Here is a 13617-nt window from a genome sequence, read left to right as displayed (position 1 = left end):
GATGAATATTATACGCCACAAAGAACTTCAAAAGCACGCACTACTATCAGAAACTATCAGCAATGAATGGACGAATCATTTCATGAGATTTAAGTTGTTGTTGAGAACATGTCCGCATCACGGAATGGCTTTGTGGGAATTAATTAAAGCTTTCCATGATGGTTTGGCGACTGATGATGTGCGAGACCTCCAATCTACAACTAATGGATCTTTTCTAACAAATGATGAAAATGTGGATTGGGGACACCTCGAAAGACATGCTATGAATTCGAAGAGACAATCCCAGTCGAATAGGATGATAAAGAGATCGGTGGTAAAAGCAGTAGACAGTGGGGGTTCAGATGATCGGATGGCGAGGCTAGAAAAGAAGCTGGATCAGTTAATGGTTGCTAGTACGAAGGAAAAAGGGAAATCGGGAAAGACATATCCAGTTTGTGAACAATGTGGGGAGTTGGGGCATGATGTGGCGAGTTGTGGGGTTGTGGAAGAATTGGAAGATGAAGAGGAAGAAGAGGTGAATTTTGTGCAAGGAGAAAAAAGGTACAACAATAATGGTAATGTGAACTCTAACACTTTACCACCCGGGCCTCAGAAACCATCACAACTTCAGCTATGGAAACCCAAAGACTCAGCAGAATCCAAATTTCCAAGGCAATACCCAGAGAACCGGTTATCAATCAAATCAGAGACAATATGGGAACGATTCAAGTAATGCGCAGAGTGGATACAATCAGAGGGAGTTTGGGGGATACAACAAAGGATATCAAAAGGGTGATCAACAAGGGCAATGGAGTTCTTCGGGTAATAAAGAAGAGTCGATTAAGGATGCGATGGATTTTCTGAAGCAGATGAAGACGGATCAGGTGGCTCAGAATAAAAGCATGAATCAAATATTAGAGCTCCAAGAGAAAGCTAATGCTTCAAGGACTAAACAGGTGAGCCAGCTTGCTGAAGAAGTGGCTAGTTTGAAGATAAATCCATCCAAATTACCAAGTGATACCTTGAAGAACCCGAGCCATCAGAGTAGCAGTTCATCGAGTGGGAAGAACACTCACATCAACCAGGTAAGTACCCTTAGGAATGGTAAAACTTATGATAACAGGGTAAATCCACCACCCTCACTACAAAAAAGATTGGTATCCGAGACTGAAAAATTAGTCTCTGATACTACCTAATCAGTACATAACGGTTATTCGGGACTAATCTGCCAGTCCCCAGCCAGTAACAGATGCCTAGTCCTAGATGATAGTTTTTGTAACTAAAAATCAGTCTCCATTGTACACCACCAACAGAGACTAACGATCAATCTTCGATACTAAAAAAATTAGTCCTTAATTTGTCCCCCTATACCATGTTATTTTAGTCCCTAAAACATTTATTTAATGACTGCAAATCAGTCACGAATAGTATGATATTTCAGTTCCTACTGTACAGCCTTAGAGACTGACAATCGGTCCTCTAAACAACATTATATTGTCCCTGATATGCTTTAAAGACTGAAAATTAGTCATTGGTACTAATCAATTTCATTTGTGAATGTCTCTTTTAAAGACTGAAAATTGTTCTTAGATGGTATGTTATTGTAGTCCATAATATGTGCTTTTAGAGTCAGATAATCAGTCTATGATAACAGTGTTTTAGTCTCTAATATGTTTATTAGAATGATATTTTAGTCCCTAATATATTTCTTTTAAAGACTGAAACCAGTTTTCGTTGTCAAATTTAGTTGACGCCAAATACACGCTTGTATCTAATACACTTCAATTTATCACTAAAACAAGTATATATTTGACACAAAGTATCATTCTCAATATATCAAACCCAAATTATCGTACACTTCAATTACAAATTTTAAAAACAATAATTGATCAAACAAAAACAATACTTGGTTCATCACACTTCATCACCAACTACTCCAACTTCAACCATGTTGGGTCAAGCACAGCCATTACGTAACCCGTGACCATTTAAAGAAAAATATGTGTGTATTGCTCGAGATGTTAATAACTCATTTCTCTCGAACACACTTAAGAAGATCCAGAATTCCTCGCTCGGCTACGGTTATGGCAAAAATTAGAGAGACGGAGCAAGACATGTCATCGCAGTTATGCTAAGGGGTCCACATAAGAAAGGGGCAACAAAAATAAACAATTTCCAAACCTTTGTATTACAAATTACAAATTAAGACTACAATAAATGTAAACTATTAATACAACATAATGTCTTACCAAGAGACCCCCTTGTGCTAGAGCTACACGGATCCCTTGACTCAGCCAACATGAACATTGAGCCCACAAAATACCATCACCCTGCCACAGACAAGCTCTAAGTAATCAACTCATAAGTTAAAAAAATGAACGGTTAAAAACTATTTAAAACTACATACAATTTAACCTAATGAAATACTAATAACTTTTTTTTGTTCGTCAAACAAATAAGTCTTAAAATATCAAAATAATCACAATATATTTGACTAGAAAAAAAACTCAATCCAAGTTGATAAAAACTAACAACTGATACAAATGAATAAAACTATATTTTGTTACAGGAAGAGTCAAATTCTATTTGTGCAGCAATATTTACATTTTTTTTGCTTGTGTATTAGTTCTAGGTTATATCATAATGCAAAAAATCATAGATGGAAAAATTGACTGAGGTTATCAAATTAACAATATTAAATGTGAAATAAAAAAAAAAACCCCGTAAGTACCTGTAAACAGGTGTGGTGAAACAGGTCTATCTCATTAACAGGCTAATGCAAAATTTACAAAAAGAGAAGATATAAGTTAAACATATTAACATGGTTATAGTCTAATATACTTCACATCATAATAAAACTTTTGAACTAATCAATTTTGATAAATATTGCGAACTAAAAACAATACTAACTTGTTTCAAGTAAGGCATAAATAAATGTTGAAGCATATGTTGACAATAAGCTTAATTACCTTCTTGTTTAGTTTGTGGTACCGGTCAAAAGGAAACTATAAAAGGATTATGATAAGTAAATGCACACCTCTACTCTAATCAATGTGAAAATAAAAGTGATCTACCAGCCATCCATGGGTTACAGTAATCGCCGTCACGACCACAATGCACCTTCGAATAGACGTTTCAATGTGATAATACTAATAACAAAGGAGAAGCAGAGAAAATTAAAGGGGGCAATATGGATGAGTATGAATCGGTTTTGAGGAGGGTAATATGAAGTTTAATCAGGTTAGGGTTAGATGAGCGGCAATATGAATCAAAATGAAAATCAAATAAATGGTGGGAAGGCTTCAAAATTTTAATCAATTTTGAGTAAAAAAAACTAATTATTGAAAAAAACACAGGCGGTAGCATTTTGCCATTGGATTACCCAGTACGGAGTACTTAGGCAATTCTCTTTTTGTTGAACATTCAAAAAAAATATTAAAAAAAAACACGTTAAAATTTGGTATGCATATTTTAAATTACAATACTAAATAAAGAATTAAGCAATCCAGTAATTGTGGCCTAGTAGTAGGAGGCTCGTGTTCTCCAGTAGAGACCAAAGTTTGATCATTAGTTGTGTCACTTTTGATGGATTATAACAATGAAGGATCCATCTAAAGTGACACAAGAAGATAGGCCATGTACAAGGTTGTCAGTTCGAATACCGAGCCCCGACTTTTAGTCCTACCGTGTAATACGCCACATAATTCTGCTCTTGTGGCGGCACAACGACTGTCAAGTGCCAGTCAACGGTATGGTTTCCAGGGGAATGTCCAAGCAAAACTCCAAATCCAGCGTAGACCCAGTTAATACAGCATAGTCTGGCCAGAATAAAGGACAACGGGGCTCTCCAAATTTAAAAAGTGTGGTATCTTAAACATAAAAAAAATCATCTTTCTAAAAGAAATAAGAAATTAAACTTAGCCTACATACACATATAGTAACTGAAATATGAACTTTAATTTTTAAAAATACTTATAAATTATATGTCGAAATTTCTTTTCTACATAAAATGTATTAAAATTCATATTTTTGTCATATATATGAGTTTGCAAGTATTTCAAATTTAGAGTTAAAATGTGCATATATGTTCACGTTAACTATGTATTATTCTGTTTTGACATATATTAACAATGTGTAAACTAATGTCATGTAAATCTCAACCCCAAATAAGGTATATTACATGATTTTTAAGGTTGATTTTCAGCCTCCAAATAAAGTATATTACATGATTTTTTAAGGCTGATTTTCAGCCTCCAATAGTTTTATTATAATGATAGAATTTGCGTCAATTAGTATAAACTAAAAATTAGTACTTACACTTTCCATAAACAAAATGCGTCAAATACTGGATATTAGTACCAAATTCAATCGGTTTTGGAAATTTTAAGGACTGTTTTTCAGTTTCTAATACATGAAGTCCATGTTTGAAACTGAAGATCAGTCTCCATACCTTTGTGTCGTCGTTCATCACATATTCGAGACTGAAATTCAGTCACCAATAAATTTCCAACCAAAACATTGTAATGGCTACGCATATTTGTGACTAAAATTTAGTCTCAAATAAAACGCCGTAGAATTAGCAACTGATTTTCAGTCACCGACATCAGTCACATAAAAATCAGTCCCAAATTATATTAGAAACTGATAAGTCAGTCCTGGATATAACGTATTCGAGACTAATATATCAGTCTCTCATAATTTAGTCTCTAATGTTAACTTTTTTTGTAGTGCCTTCATTGAGGGTGTGGTGGAAGATTTGGGGGAAGATGGTAAAAGTGATGATGATGTGGAAATCAAACCTAGAAATCAACTGAGAAAATCAATTAATAAAAATTTAAATGAATCGGTAATTAAAAAGGGAGCACCGATTACCAAGGAGGCGTATTCAACGAGTAAAACCGTTTCGTTTCCTCAGGCTTTGGTGAATCTTGAAACATCATCGTCAATTAGAAAGAGGGGCCTACAACAGGAGAAAATGTGGGAAATTTTAAAACAAGTAAAAATTAATCTACCTCTCATTGATGCTATAAAACAAGTCCCCGTGTATGCTAAGTATTTGAAGGACTTGTGCACTCAAAAACGAACTCATAAAATGCCTAAACAAGTTGACTTAACTGCTAATGCGAGTTCGGTTTTGACGGGAATCCACCCACCCAAACTTCAAGATCCGGGAACGCCAATAATACCCATTCAAGTGGGCGATTTCAAAATGACAAGGGCGTCACTAGATCTTGGAGCCGGGGTGAGCATTCTCCCGGGAAGCTTGTACGGCCAATATGATTTTGGTCCCCTTACAAAAGTCGATACCATAGTGGTGTTGGCCGATTTAACACTTAAGCTTCCAAGGGGAATAGTGACTGATGTAATTGTCATGATTGAAGATTTTTATTACCTGGTTGACTTTCTGGTTCTAGACTACGTAATAGTTGACCCGAAACGGCAACCGAATGTGATTCTCGGTCGGCCCTTTTTGGCAACTGCAAATGCTTTAATAAACTGTAGAACCGGGGTGGTCGACATGGCCTTTGGTAATAAAAATCTTCGGCTCAATGTGTTTTCAAATGTATACGCGGCTGAAGTCATTGATGGGTTGAATCCTCACAAAAGTAAGGAAGATGCCACAGAGGAGTGCGTTATTTGTTGCAGGGAATCTGTTGAGCATGTGTTGCAGTTGAAAGAGGAGGAAAGGGCAGTTGAGGTGTTCGTTGTGAGTATTGGGAAGCCACCTTGGTCTCAACAGGTGGAGAGACTATCGGACACTATTGACTCCAAGTTAAAACCTTCACTTGAGAGTCCACCAGTAGTGGAGTTAAAGGAACTCCCAAAACATCTCAAGTATGTATTTTTGGGAGAGGGAGAGACGTTACCGGCTATCATTGCCTCAAATTTAACAGACGAGCAAGAAAGGGCATTGATGGAAGTTTTGAAGCATTATAAAGCGGCGACTATATGGATGATCGCGGACTTAAGGGGTATTATTCCGTATGTTGTGATGCACAAGATTATCACAGACCTCGAGGTAAAGCCCGCACACGATGCACAACGATGGTTGAATCCGAATATGCGGGAGGTTGTGAAGAAAGAGGTGTTGAAGTGGTTGGATGCGGCAATCATTTTCCCGATCTTGGATAGTACTTGGGTGAGCCCGACACAAACGGTCCCGAAGAAGGCGGGTATTCAGATAACCCGTGATGAGAAAGGTGAGGAAATTACTACCCGACCGGTAACCGGGTGGCGGATTTGTGTTGATTATCCGAAGTTGAACGCGTCGACCTCCAAGGATCATTTCCCTTTACCATTCATTGACCAAATCATCGAGAAATTATCAGGTCAGAAGTTTTACTGTTTTCTAGACGGTTATTCGGGGTACAATCAAATTGCCATTCACCCCGATGACCAACATAAGACCACACTTATGTTTCCATGCGGCACATTCGCATTTAGGCGAATGCCTTTTGACTTGTGTAATGCCCCGGACGCCTTTCAAAGGTGCATGATGAATATCTTCTCAAATATGGTCGGGGATTCACTAGAAATTTTTATGGACGATTTTTCAATTTTGGCTCATCTTTTGAATTATGCTTAAATGAAGTAACGAAACTTTTGAAAATATGTGTGGAAACGAATCTGGTCTTAAGTTGGGAAAAGAGCCATTTCATGGTTCAAGAGGGAACTGTTTGGGTCATGTTATCTCAAGTAGGGGGATTGAGCTTGACCGGGCGAAAGTCAATGTCATAGCTAATTTACCACCTCCTAAAAATGTGAAGAGAATTCGGTCATTTTTGGAACATGCCGGATTTTACAAACTGTTAATTAAGAATTTCAGTGTCATAACCAAACCGTTATGTAACTTGTTATTGAAAGGTGTACCATTTGTTTTTTATGAAGATTGTTTAAATGCTTTTAATGTGCTTAAAAACAAATTGGTTGAAGCCCCAATCCTACTGTTGCCCGATTGATCACTTCCATTTGAGATTATGTGTGACGCGAGCGACTGTGTTGTCGGGGCTGTTCTTGGTCAACGGGTGGACAAAAAGACCGTTACAATATACTATGCAAGCAAAACCCTTTCCGATGCTCAAATTAATTATACCACTATAGAAAAGGAGTTGCTTGCGGTAGTATATGCATTGGATAAATTTAGATCCTATCTGTGGGGAAGCAAAGTTGTTGTGTTTTCAGATCATAGCACAGTGAAATACTTGATGGAGAAGAAAGATGCAAAGCCACGCTTGATAAGGTGGATTTTGCTCCTCAAGAATTTGATGTGGAGATTCGCGATAAGAAGTGGAGTGAGAATGTTGTTGTGGACCATCTTTCCAGATTGGTAGAAAGAGAAGAGAAGGAAGATGCCCGAGAGATAAATGAGTCATTTCCGGATGAACAACTGTTCTCCGTGTCAACCTTGCCATGGTATGCTGACATCCTTAATTTTCTTGTTGCATGTACCATTCCAGATTTTTGGCTAAAGAAAATGAAGCACCAATTCATGGCTAAGGTGAAACAGTATGTATGGGAGGACGCAGACTTGTTTAAGATCAGGGCGGATCAAGTGTTTCGAAGATGTATTCCAGATGAGGAGATCCGTAGTGTTTTGTCGCATGCGTATTCACTTGCATGTGGTGGCCATTTTAGTGGGCAGAAAACTGGTCATAAGATTTTAGCATGTGGTTTTTACTGGCCCACTATTTTCAAAGACTCGACGGAATATGCTAAAAACTGTGTGAGATGTCAACAGTTGGGTAGCATTTCCAAGAGAAACGAGATGCCCATGCAACCAATCCTCGTAGTCGACATCTTTGATGTTTGGGGGATTGATTTAATAGGCCCGTTTCCAAATTCCTTCGGGAATTATTACATTTTGGTGGCGGTTGATTATGTTTCAAAATGAGTAGAAGCAATCACCACCAAAACAAATGACCATGCCGTTGTTTGTAAGTTTGTCCAAGCGAACATATTTTCTAGATTTGGTGTCCCCCGCATTATAATCAGTGATGGGGGATCACATTTCAATAACTTTAATTTTGGAAAAATACTTAAACGGTATGGCGTAAACCACCGAATAGCCACACCATATCACCCGCAAACGAGTGGTCAGGTGGAGGTGTCCAATAGGCAGATTAAAGAAATTTTACAAAAGACGGTGAGGCCCGATCGAAAAGATTGGTCTACAAAGTTAAATGATGCTTAATGGGCCTACCGAACAGCTTTCAAAACGCCTATCGGTTGGTTTATGGAAAGGGTTGCCATTTACCCGTAGAGCTTGCTCATCGGGTATTATGGGCTGTGAAGAATGTTAATTTGGATTATGAGTGTGAAGGTAAGGAGCGCAAGTTGAATATCTGCGAACTAGAGGAGCTTAGAGATGAAGGGTATGAGTGTGCTTCAGCATATAAAGATAGGATGAAGTGAGTACACGATGCGAAGATTAAGCGGAAGGAATTTGAAGAAGGTCAAAGGGTCTGGTTATACAATTCAAGAGCAAAGCTATTTCCAGGTAAGTTGAAGAGCAAATGGTTGGGACCATACCAGGTTATGTGTGTCGGTAAGTTCGGTGAGGTTGAAATTGAAGATTTCGACGATCATTTAAGGCAGGTGGTGAACGGGCATCGATTAAAACTGTACTTGGAAGACGCGGATTTAAATAAGAGCATACATGAGTCGGTGGTGAGCTTTATAGCGAGTGAATCGACATATTCAGCCGAAAGCTAAGAGCCAGGTAACGTTGGGCTGTAGACATTAAATGCAGCGCGTCCCGGGAGGCAACCCGAGTTTGGTTTGTACATTTTCTTTGTTGATTATTTAAAAAAAATTGAGCCGAAGCCACCGTAGCCTACGGTGGCCCGACCGTAGCTTACGATGGCACCGTAGGCTACGGTCTGTAGAGTCTGTATTACGGTAAGTCGATTACCGTAGGCTACGGTAATGAACCGTAGCTTACGGTGGGTTAATGTGCAGCGACAGCGAGCAGCATAAAAAAAAGCCAAAAATATATGAAATAGCATCAACCACACATCTAACCTACCATAACCAAGATCATCTCATCCATTCTTCTTTCTTCTTCTTCTTCTTTCTCTCCTTCCACCATAACCATCCTCTCTAACAACCCTAACTCCTTCAATCCTCCATCAATTCCTCCGATTCCGGGGTCTAATCTCACTAATTTTTCGAGAGGAATCCAATTGTGATGTCGGTTTCCTTCAATATCTCTACGTTTTTGACGGATTCGTGGTGGAGGGTGACGAACTCTAGAAATCAAAGTTGGGGTTTCTTGTGTTTTATTGTTTATTTTAGTAATTGAAGTGTCTAGAGACTTGTTGCAACACTCAAGGTATGTGGATTATTGTTTTACTGATGATTAGTTGAGGTATGTTGTTACTAGTTCTTTGGTAGATATACTTGGTTTGGAATATGGTTTTGGGGGTTGGTTTATACTTATTTTCTACATCTTTTGGGTGTTGGTTATTGTTTGGGGCTAGTACACTTGTGCCTTTGATTGGTATGGTCGTCATAATGGTTTGTGAGTTTGGAATTTGATAAATCAAAACCAAGATTTTGTGAAACAAGAAGGATATGTTTAGAATAAATAACTTTTGAAAATAAACTAGTGATAGGGTTAACACATGGGCATGACCAACGACAAGTGTGAGGAAATTTTGGGTTGGTATTAGTCATAGTGAGAAGCTCGGTTAATGCATTGTGTTTGCTACATTTGTGTAGGATGGGAAGGACAGGTGACACTCGTAAGAATCCACCACGGAACAAGGGTAAAGCAAGCGCGGGCTGCACCGGATCCTCCATTACCGAAACGGAGGCTAATTTTAAGGGATGATGATGAGGAACACGATCCGATGAAGGAACCGTATGAAGATGAAGGCATGACACCTCCTCTTAAGCCGATCTGGAAAGGAGGTCCTTTGTCAGCGATTGATCCACAATGGCAGGCAGAATTATGTAATGATGAGATGAATAAGTTGCAGATGAAGAATTTGGGGATTATTTATGAGAAGAAAGTCGATGTTGGTGACATGAAACCATTCGGGATTGTCAGAATGTTTAAGAATGAAGGATGGGAAGCCGCTTTGAAATGCTATGATGGTGAAACTAAGGTCTTGTACATGGAGAGTATTCAGGAGTGGGTATCCACGTTGAGATTGGATTGGGGAAATAATCCACCAAAAACGATGAGGTTGATTAGAATGGCTAACAATATAAAGGTTGTGATGTCAATGGACAGTCTTCGCCGTATCGCTCAGTTTGATTCGCGGCCATCAAGGGAATACATCTACCCGTCGGAAGCTGATCTCTACCGACACCCCGACAAACACCCCACATATGAAATGATGACGGTGGAATTATTTAAACTGGGGATGGGTCACCAGTTGTTAAGGAATAATCTGAGGGGACAGGTGAGATTACTGTTGAGTTTGGTGATTACTAATGTTATGCCACGACGGGGGGATCGAACAAGTGTGCGGCAGTGGGAAATCCCTATTTTGTATGCGTTAATGAAAGGGACGCCGAAAATTTCATTCCGGTACTTGGTTATGATGAATATTTGGGAGGCTCGTCAGTCGAAGAAGAAACTGATTATCCCACATTGTCAGCTGATAACGGCTTTGACGAAAATGAAAGGTGCCATCGGGGAGGATGCACCAAGGTTTGGAAAAATCCATACTCCTTTTTTGATGGACCAAATGGAGAAGGGGGGATAGGAGACTGAGATAACAGCAGAGTATTTGATTTTGAAGCATTGGGATACCAAGACATTGTTGAAAGCATTGAAGAATAGTGATGGTGATGATGTTCTGGAAGAAGTTTATGAGCCGATGGTTGGCGTGGTCAGTAGTGGGGCAGCATCACAAGGTGGTGTTGAGAGTAGTCAAGCGGGTGATACGTTTGTGCAGCCACCTTTTATTCCAGTTCAGGAACCGCATGTGATGTTTCGAGATGATGCGCGAATGACCGAATGGCTTCAAAATTCGAGGCCTGATGTTTATGGGGGTTGGAGTAACGAGTTTCAGTACACAGTACATGTACGACCAACAGAATCGAAACGCAGAATTACAGCGTCAGGAAACTCAGCGATTGTATGACAGGATGGAGCTATGGAACCAAACCCATGCATATAATTTTCAGCAGAAGATTAATGACAGGCACATGGACCATCTCCACAACAGGATGCATGAGGCATGGCATCACGGGGAGTTGGTGGTGGCAAACCCGCCTATGATCGATTACACTACTTTGGGTTCTTATGATGGTAGTGTCTAGTATCCACCACCGCAGGTTCACCACTCACGGTGGGTTGATCCACATGTAACACCCCGGCTAAAGCGGAAACGCCTGAGTGTGACGTACAAATTGCTCAAACACACGTGACACTATTAGGTGACCATAATAACATTATTTCATTTAAATCATCATGTAACACAAGTTTATCAAATAATACAAGTTGAAACAATAAATAAATAAATGATAAGTTATTCTTTGAATATCCTATAGGCATGTTATGTGTCTTCTAACTTTCATCCTCATATTTACACCTGTAACATATGTATAAAATAAAGTCAGCTATGAACATAGCTGGTGAGATTCCCACAGTTTGATATAATACATAAAAATCATACAATTCCATGAAACTTATGAAATGAGCACATAAGGGTTCTTTACACTCGATGCAATGGACCTGAGTATAAAGAACAAACGAAGGTCCTTTCCAGTTGGGGCTACCAACGTACTCGGATATGAGGTCCCTTTTCCACTCGATATAAATGGACCTGAGTGCAAAGGGGGGCGTATGATCATACTTATTGAGGCAACCACTGAGCAAGTAATTCTGAGTAAGTAATCAAGTAAACACACAAGTCCATGTAATGAATTGTAGTTTGTATATGACTCGATAAATCATTAATTAAATAGGATACATATGACACCCAAAAAAATAAAAGCGTTTAAAAAAAGGGGGTGTGAGAAAACTCACCTTGAAATTTAAGATAAACCTTGCAATGAAAAACCGAAAACATGATAACGAAACCAAAGAAACCGAAAGTGCGTTAAGGAATTCGAAACATTGAACTTCTCGAACAATAATTAAAATAGAAAAACAAAATCTAACTATTGGGATTGAAAAAGTTATATATAATTGGTTAACGGGATATTGCATTATCTTAATATATTTATTAACATTTGATGGCATTTTATATAATATTAGTTTTAGATTTTAACGAAACTTAACGATTTGTTAACATTCTAGCTAAATACTAGTACGAAAGTTACGGTGTTTACGGGTCATCTCTAAAAAAATACTTATGTTGTTGAACCAAAGTTAATGACTTAAAGTTTAACATTTAACGAATTAAAAGCTTAATAGTAACGGAATTGTAAACTAATTTTAACTATATAACGAAATATATTATTTAAGTTTTATTAAATTAATAGTTTATTATTAAGAGAACTTTAGTAATTATGCGATACAAATTTTAATGGTATAAAATTTATCACGAAAATCATTATTTTAGCGGTTTATCAAGTTAACGAAAAGTAGTGATAAAATATTATATTATTAACGGTTTAACAAAACGAATAATATAATATTATCGGGTTCTATGGGACTTAACGAAATATTAAAAAGTTTGTTTTCGAAGGAAAATGATAAAATTAAATTTATAAATAGTTTTATTTAATTTAAAATAATTTTATTTGATTTAAAAAGATTTTTAATAATTTTTAATGATTAATATATATAAGAAAAAGGTTTTTAAAGAAATATAAAACAAAAAAAATGGCCTGACCCGGGTTTGAACACGGGTCCTTCCATTAACAGTCAAGAGAAATTACCAACTAGGCTGGTATATATGTTGTTTGAATGGTGGAACTTAAAATATATATATATTATACTACAAACTCATCTTCTTCCTTATACAAACCCTAAATTCTCAATCCATTAAACCGGTCCATGTTTGTTAAAACTAAGTTGGGGGTTTTGATTATTGGTTAAAAACTATTATAAACCATATAAAATTAGCTCGTAATGTTTCCATTTAACGGTTAACTATAGTCGCCGGAAGAAGACGAACTTGAATGATTGATTATGGGACTTAGAGAGTTTATCAGTGTAAATTGATGTTGTAGATGAATTTAGATGAACGATAGTGTCCTATTTATACAAACAATTGGGGCGTTTACACGTTAATGGTGATTGATTGATTTGGCCGAAAAGTCCGGCGACGATTACGGTGGTCACGGGATTAATATGCTCGAATTAGTACGTTATAAATCATTATAATTGATTACTGATGCGCGATATTGGAGTCTAAAGTCGTTACCATGTTTAGTTTGGTCAAAAACGTGAGAATGATGGTTGTTTACTGTTTGGCTGGAAAATCCGGCGTCGCCGGCGGCCACCGGCCCGGAAAAATGGGGCTGGTGTGGGGATGAAGGGGTTGGGATTTTTTTAATTATAATATCTTTAATCAAATGACACAACCAGTCCCTCATGTTTAGTTCTCTTTTAAAACTGATTTAAAGTTTCATTTACAACTATTACCCTTGGACTTTGGAATTATTAATATTAAGGATTTGGTGGATTATACTTTGGATATTTACAAAACAAACCCGAAAGATTAATGATTGGCA

The sequence above is a fragment of the Bidens hawaiensis genome, unplaced genomic scaffold (genome assembly GCF_021521415.1).
Source record: "Bidens hawaiensis isolate Kalapana, Puna unplaced genomic scaffold, B.hawaiensis_p1.1 tig00007409_1, whole genome shotgun sequence".
Taxonomy (NCBI): Eukaryota; Viridiplantae; Streptophyta; class Magnoliopsida; order Asterales; family Asteraceae; genus Bidens; species Bidens hawaiensis.
This window is presented reverse-complemented; position numbering follows the sequence as displayed.